Source organism: Tamandua tetradactyla, chromosome 10 (genome assembly GCF_023851605.1).
Source record: "Tamandua tetradactyla isolate mTamTet1 chromosome 10, mTamTet1.pri, whole genome shotgun sequence".
Taxonomy (NCBI): Eukaryota; Metazoa; Chordata; class Mammalia; order Pilosa; family Myrmecophagidae; genus Tamandua; species Tamandua tetradactyla.
In genome coordinates this window covers 23,964,991-23,972,858 of record NC_135336.1, presented here as the reverse complement: position 1 = coordinate 23,972,858, position 7,868 = coordinate 23,964,991, and the positions used below count along the sequence as shown (strand labels likewise).

The following is a 7,868-nucleotide window of genomic DNA, read 5'->3' as shown; positions in this document are numbered from 1 at the left end:
TCATTAAAGGAACATTTATAATAGTAAAGAGGATTCTTATGACATAATATTAAAGAAAAAAATACAGTACAGAAATTTATATACAACATACCTCCAAGTACAAAAATGTGCACTGAAAAAGTTGAAGAAAACATGTTTAATGAAATTGTTTGGAGTGGTGTGTGATAACTTTTGCAATTCTTTTTTTTTTTTTTTTTGAGAATATGGCTGTGCTTTAATTTGGGTCTTAAGTTTCTAACCGTAACAGAGACCACACTTCTAAACAACATCCATGAGCTCTGAGAACACATCCAATCATAATATTCTAGTAATATGTCTTGCACCATAAAACACATCAAATATCCACTCCATAAACTCATTGTGTGTTTTTTCATAAGAAAAGTGACATCTGTAATTCACATTCAGAGGCATGTTCCTGAAGACTAAAAAGTTATGAACTATTGCCTGTCAGTTTGCTTCTCAAGCAATTTTTTAAAAACAGCATAATTTATTCTCTAAAGCAATTTTATGGACATCGGGAGTGTAGTTAATTTCATAATAAGGTTGGTTGAATATGATACGAAGAGAATGCATGTATTTTCCAGAACACCATGCTAGACATCAGCATTGAAACATAAGCTTATAACTTTTATTGATTTATTGATTTATTTATTTTTACATGGGCAGGCACCAGGAATCAAACCCGGGTTCTCGGGCATGGCAGGTAAGCACTCTTACCTGCTGAGCCACCGTGGCCCTGAGCTTATAACTTTTAAAAATCCAGGAGGAAAAAAGTGATATAAATGTGAGCTTCTTTTCAGAAGTTTTAAGATTCCTATAAAACTTTTTGTCCCAAGATCATTTAACTATGGTACACAAAAGATACAAAATACATTGTCTGGTGTCAGGGTGGGGAATCCCTCTCCTTTATGTAATAAAATCATCTTCTGTTCCTTCTTGATCCAAGTTCTGGTAGTCTGAGGGCAGATTCCTCTTAAGAGGCTGAGCACTGTAATGAAGAGCATTATCTTCATCAACTGGTTGATATTCTTGTCCGATTTCGGGTGGGAAGCCACTTCCAGAGCCTGATTCAGAGCTGGAGCCTGATCCAGGATAGTCCTCAGAAAGAGGGAAGACATCAGGCACGTTCTGGAACCTCGTCATTAAAAAAGGGCCAGTCCTGGGAGGGAGGATCCTGTCAAATTCGCCAGAAGGTAGGTCAAACGTTGGTCCCTTTTCCTCAATGCAGTTTGCAGAATTACTGTCCGGACTGCAGCGTACCCATTGGTGCCTGGCTCTCCGCATGGGATACCCTGGAACTGAAGATTCCCAAAACAAGATAAGAGAGACAGCCAGGACAACACTGCTGCTCCGGAGGAACCCCTGGATTCGTGGCCAGCACAGCACCCTTGGGCCCAGCAGCTGCACAGCTACCTCCGATTAGGAACTGTAGCAGGGTGCTTGCTGTCCCTTTTAGACAAGGTTCCAAAACCTCAAACCCTGCACAGAACACATGTCACAATTTCCTCTCTCTCTCTCTCTCTCTGGCTCCTGTCCCTGTCCCTACTTGTACTTCAAAGAAAGGAGGTGAGGTATGTCTGGGATTGCTAGCAAGAGCCTGCAATTCTTTTTTGATTTTCAAAATATTCTTTAATGTTAAATTTTATGATGAAAAAAATTTTTTTTTCAAAGAAAACCTTGTTATAACAGTTCATGTCTCAGAATCTTTAAACAGCGATGTGTGAACTGGAGTGTCTTATTTTGCCTCACTGAGGTTGACTGTTTTAATAATGGCCCCCAATGGCCTCTCTATGTCACTTCTCTTTGCAATGTGATATTTCCATTCCTCCCATCAAGATGTAGAGTACATTTCTCCAGCCCATTTATTGGGCTGACTTTGTGTTTTGCTTTGACTGACAGAATGTGGTGGAAATGACATTGTGCAAGGTCTGGGGCCTTGGGTCACAAGAAACCTTGCAGCTTCTGCCTTTGTCTTCTTGGAACCCTGAGATTGCCTTGTTCTATAGAAGTCCACTTAGGCCTACTGGGGATGAGAGGCCACATGAAGGAGTCTCTAGGCCCCCCAGCTGCCAGCCAACACTACTGCCAGTGTGCGTGAGGCCATTTTGGACCTTTTAGCTCTAGTATAGCTGTTTGATGACAACAGCCACCTGCATGAGCACAGGCAAGCCCTCTGATATCCTATACACAGTATCATGAGATAAAATTAAAAACTGATGCTTAACCTAGTAACTTTTGGGGTGATTTGGTATGTGACCAAGGTAAACTGAAACACCTTCACCTGAAAGGTTAATTATTCTAAAGTTTTAGTCATGCAGTGAGTTTATTTTTGCTATTTTTAAATTCTGAACTTTGTAGAAAGGTATATTACAGTTTTTAATGTAATGTGAACTTTAAAAAAAGCATAAGCTGTAGAATAGTTCATAGTTTTAGATAATCATCATCCATTTTGACTTTTCTATTTTTGAAATATTGCACATTCTTCCATCATTCATCTGTTTTCAGTACTTTGCTTTGTGGAAGATGGGCCAAGAAGGAATTTTGCAGACCTAGGAGAATGAGAGGGAAAGCTTGATATGATTATCTCCATTTAACAGGTGTTGAGGCACCAACAGATAGCATGACCTACCCTATTTCTTTCCCATGATCAGAGACAATACTAGGCTTCACACTGGGAACTCATGACACTGTCCTCTCATTCCTTGCCATAGGATTGCTTCCCATATCTTGATCATGTTGGGGAATGAAGGGGTCTTATAGAGTTAAACCTTCCCTTTCCATTGGTTCTTCCTGTAATTCATCCAACTTCTACCCTCAGCCTGTCAGATTCCACCCTTTTGAGCCCATCATCCAACTCTGCTCCATTATAGAAGCAGTTCCTTTTCCTTCTTCAAAGAGCAGAAGGTGTTCATTGATGTTGCTTGCTGCAAGCAGGGCCGGCTACATAATTTGGGGGATCCTTGTTTAAAAAGTGGAAAAAATAGGTTGTTAAAGGCACTAAAATACAAACTTTTTTTCCTTTCTTCAGTGGACTCTTTCTCAACTTATGTTATTTCTAATTTGCTATTTAATGTTAAGTAAATTATCGTTTTCAATTATTAACATAAATTTTACCATATATCTTCGTATTATGCAATGCCAATTTTAAACACAAGTAGAGTAGCATTTAACTCATATATGGAATCACCACAATTGCACAGTTTATATTTTACAGCTTGTATATGCATAGGTATTTTGTTTTCTTATCAGAACAGCAGAAACATAAAATCAACTAAACTGTTTTTACTTCGCTTTTTGGTATGCACACATCTACCAATACTTTTTATCTTTGGCTCCCTGACAAATAAGGAAGGACTAAAAGGAAAAGAAACTATTAATTTCCCTGTATTTCCCTTTCCTTCATACCAATATTTTCACTATAAGAAGTTAGCTAACAGTAGGGAGCAAGGCAAATGAGAAAGAATATGATGAGGCTCTTGGTTGTTCATGTTTCTTACAACACCCATGCCTTCTTTCTGAATGCAAAGCAAGTTCTTTTTAAAATGAAAAGTATGGCCTCTCAGACTGTCAGCAGTAGTTCTAGAAGGGAGGTAACATATGACGTACTGGAGGAAAATCTCACCAATGCCCACCAATGCCAAGTCCTCATCACCTTGCAGTACAAAGCCACTGGAAATGGATATTCTCTGCCTCATACTTTCTTTGTAGGAACAGCACTGGGGAGGTACAGAGAATATAATTTTTTTCCAGTAATATTTGATTATTAAATTTCTCCTTTGTAGCATAACTGTTCTTTTTTTCCTTAACTTTTTTATTGTATAACATATATACAAAGCAAAGAAAGAAAAAAGCAATAGTTTTCAAAGCACTCCTCGACAAGTAACGACTGTTCTTTTGTACTCCTCTTATTGGTACTCACCCTTCTCTGTAATTATCTCGGATAAACTTATCTTGGAATATGGTCACATTCTTCCTTCAGTAATTGGATTTGTGGGAGACAGGACCAAGAAGGAAGTTTCCAGAAATAGGTTAGTGTGAAATTCTATACCTGTAACACATCTCGGTTCTTTACTCTCTACTTGGTCTTCTTGTCTCCAATCTTGCATTCTAGTGCAAATAAGGAGAATTTCACAAAACTCATCAAGCTACAGGAGTTCACATAGCCCTTAGGGTGACATCAAATCTCCTTGGCATGGCTTACAAAGCCCATAATAATTGGATCACTTTCTTGCCTAATACCTGTCCACTTTCAACCCCCACTCCTTGCTCCTTGTTGTTGAACTTCTATAATTAATCTTGCCTGGTGGTTCTGTCATTTATATTGGTCTGGGGTGGGGCCTAGTATCAATACTACTTAAAGTTCTCTTAGATTCTATACGGTACAGCCAAGGTAAAAAACCATTCTAGTGATCCTAGCTTTTTCTTGCGCTTAGACCTTTGCACATGTGGTTCTGCCTAGAAATATTGCTGTCAGCTTTTCTTCTGACTCCTTCCTACTCATATCTCAGGCCTCGATTTAAATTTCATTCCTTCGGGAAGGCTTTTCTGACTCCTTATCCCTGGGTGAGGTCCCCTTCCTCTGTACCCTCCATGTCTCTCAGTATCATATTTAACACACTGTATCATAGCTATCCACTTCTCTGCTCTTTTTACCTTGACTATAAACTCCAGTTCTGCCAAGGCAGGAGTATAATGTCTTCCTATCATTACATATTCTTATGTCCCTATTACCTCACACTTTTTGGAGGTCATACTTGAATCTGACTTTAATTAATATTCAATCAGGGGTGCACTAAAATCTCTTCACTAGTTCTTTCCTGGTTTTTCTAGGCAGTGGTAAACTGTGCTGACATCCATGTATCATATTGTAGTAATAACTAATGTTTATGCAGAACTTTGCCATTTATAAAGTGCTTTCACACACAGGAGTCCTGTTGAGAGACAAGGGAAGGAGACAAGCAGGGGCTGTGGAAAGAAGCAGGGCAAAGACAGGGTGGATTAGTTTGCTAGCTGCCAGAATGCAATATACCAGAAACGGAATGACTTTTCTAAAAAGGGGAATTAATAAGTTGCAAGTTTACAGTTCTAAGGCTGAGAAAATGTCCCAATTAAAGCAAGTCTATAGAAATGTCCAATCAAAGGCATCCAGAAAGAGATACCTTGGTTCAAGAAGGCTGATGAAGTTCAGGCTTTCCCTCTCAAGTGAGAAGACACATGGCGAACATAGTAAGGGCTTCTCTCTCTTACAGGGGCACATAGAGAACACAGCATCATCTGCCAACTTTCTCTCCTGGCTTCCTGTTTCATGAAGCTCCCCAGAAGGCATTTTCCTTCTTCATCTCCAAAGGTCGCTGGCTGGTGGACTCTCTGCTTCGTGGTGCTGTGGCATTCTCTGCTCCCTCAGAATCTCTCACTTTCTCCAAAACGTTTCCTCTTTTATAGGATTCCAATAAACTAATCAAGACCTTCCCAAATGGATGGAGACATGCCTCCACCTAATCCAGCCTAACAACCACTCTTGATTAAATCACATCTCCAGGAAGGTGATCTAATTACAGTTTCAAACACACAATACCGAGTAGGGATTAGAAGAAACGGCTGCCTTTACAAAATGGGATTAGGATTAAAACATGGCTTTTCTAGGGTGCATACATCATTTCAAACCAGCACATTCCACCTTCTGGATCTTCAAAAGACATGTTTTTCCAAGTGCAAAATATGTTCATTCCATCACAATATCACAAAAACCTTAAACCATTTAAGCAACAAAAACAAATACAATATCAACTCAAAACTAGTTAAAATCCCATCAAATAAAGCTACAGGCAGGGTCCAAGTAAAAAAATTCTCCTCTGATTCTGTACCTGAGACTCTCAGAAGAAGTTATCTATTTCCAATATACAAATGAGGGACAGATAAAGGATATACATTCCCATTGTCATAGGAAGAAACTGGAAGGAAAACTGGGGTCACTGGTCCCAAACAGTTTTGAAAACCAGCATGGCATATTCCATGAGATATGAAGGTCTGTGAATCACTTATATAATTATGTTTCATCATCAGGACTTGAAAGAGTGGCAGTCCCATCCTTTCAAGGGCTTTTGCAGTGGCCTTGTTCTCTACAAACACTGGTGTGACTGTTGGAACATCAGGGAGCATCGGGGAGAACACCTTGTTCGCAGTCCCATCCTCTCCAAACATCTGGGCAGCACCTGGACTCTCTGACATCTCTGGGTCACCTGCTTAATCCCTTCAGAACAGTGATGTGGTAGCCAGGCTCTCCCCAATCACTAAGGAATATGTTCCATACTGTCTGAGGCCTGAGCGGTCACACTTTTCCTGACCAATGAAGTGGAAGGCCTGCCCTCCGGTTCTGGGGAAAATTCACCCTCTCCAAATGCATAGCTGGATCTGCTCTGCTGGCCCAAGATTTCCCAGCTCCAGATCTTAGCTTCCATGGTTCTGACTTTGAAGTAATTTTTCCTTCAGTCTCTCCCATTTCTGCCCCTTTTAGTCTAGATTGGCAGTGGTTCCATTTATACAGATCCCACAATACTCTTGTTGGTTTCCCATGCAGTATACAGAGATCACAGCCATTAAACAATAGGATTTTCCAAAAATTCTTTCTGGATAACTTGATCCCCATTTTGGCTTATCCTGACATGACTGACTGGTTCCATGTTTGGTTAAATATTCACATGGGCAATAGTCTCCGGGGTCTAACTTCCTGGAAGCCCAGAATTTTTCAGTCTATTAAGTTCTGGTTACTTTGTGCTGAGAGTTCAGTTCTCTACTTATCTCTTTCCTGTCACATATTACTATAAGCGGTAAGGAAAAATTAAGTTGCACTTGCATATTTAATCTGAAAATCTCTTCAGTTAGTATCCCTGGGAGCTTTTTAAACATGATAGAATTTCCAGTATCTATGCATAATAAATAATTATCTGGTGTGCAATATCAACCAGGCAGAGCTTGAGAACTTTTGTATATAATTTCAAGTCTCCTCAAAATTAATAGAAATGAACAACCAAAGAACATAATTTTTGCTGTATGTGAATCTTCCCTCAGAAAAACTGAAACAAAACAAACCCAACCCTGGTCTTATGTGTACACAGTTGGCCCTCTTCACTTGCATGTTATGTGGCATGTTCACATTGGGTGCAATCCTCCAGATTTCTCCAGTCATGGGATCCCAGAGGGAGCTCACTGGCATGGACCCATCAGTGTGTCTATCCATGCATGAGCTAATTTATCTCTGAAGTGAATGGTTCAATGAATGTTATGCCCAGTCTTATGGCAGCTGTCCCATGCCCTAATACAGATATCAGAAGTCTCAAACTCCTGCACTCTGTAAAAAGCAGATGGTAAGAAAAGAAAATGTGAACTGCCATCTGTGCATTGAGGGAACCCTGCTATCTCCCTCATGTCTCTGTCATTTATCATCTCTTCTGTATAGGGTTCTCTAGAGAAAGAATCAACAGGAAATATTCATAAATATAAAATTTATAAAAATGTCTCACATAACCATGGGAACACAGAGTTCAGAATCTGTAGGGCAGGCCATGAAGCTGACAACTTCGATGGAGGGTCTGGATGAACTCCACAGAAGAGGCTTGCCAGCCAAAGCAGGAAAAGAATCTGTCTCAGCTGAATTCTCCTTAAAAAGCTTCCAGTGATTAGATTAAGCATATTCATTAAAGAAGACACTCCCCTTGGCTGATTACAAACGGAATCAGCTATGGATGCCAACGTGATCATGATTTAATTCTATGAAATGTCCTCATAGCAAAAGACAGGCCAGAACTTGCCTAACCAGACAAACAGGTACTACCACTTGGCCAAGTTGCCACATGAACCTAACCATGACA

General features: G+C 39.9%; 1 pseudogene; it reads right to left on the bottom strand.

Annotated features, from left to right (window-relative positions):
- Nucleotides 1-906: 906 nt before the first annotated feature.
- LOC143647608 (serglycin pseudogene) lies at nucleotides 907-6,228 on the bottom strand (annotated as a pseudogene).
- Nucleotides 6,229-7,868: the final 1,640 nt, after the last annotated feature.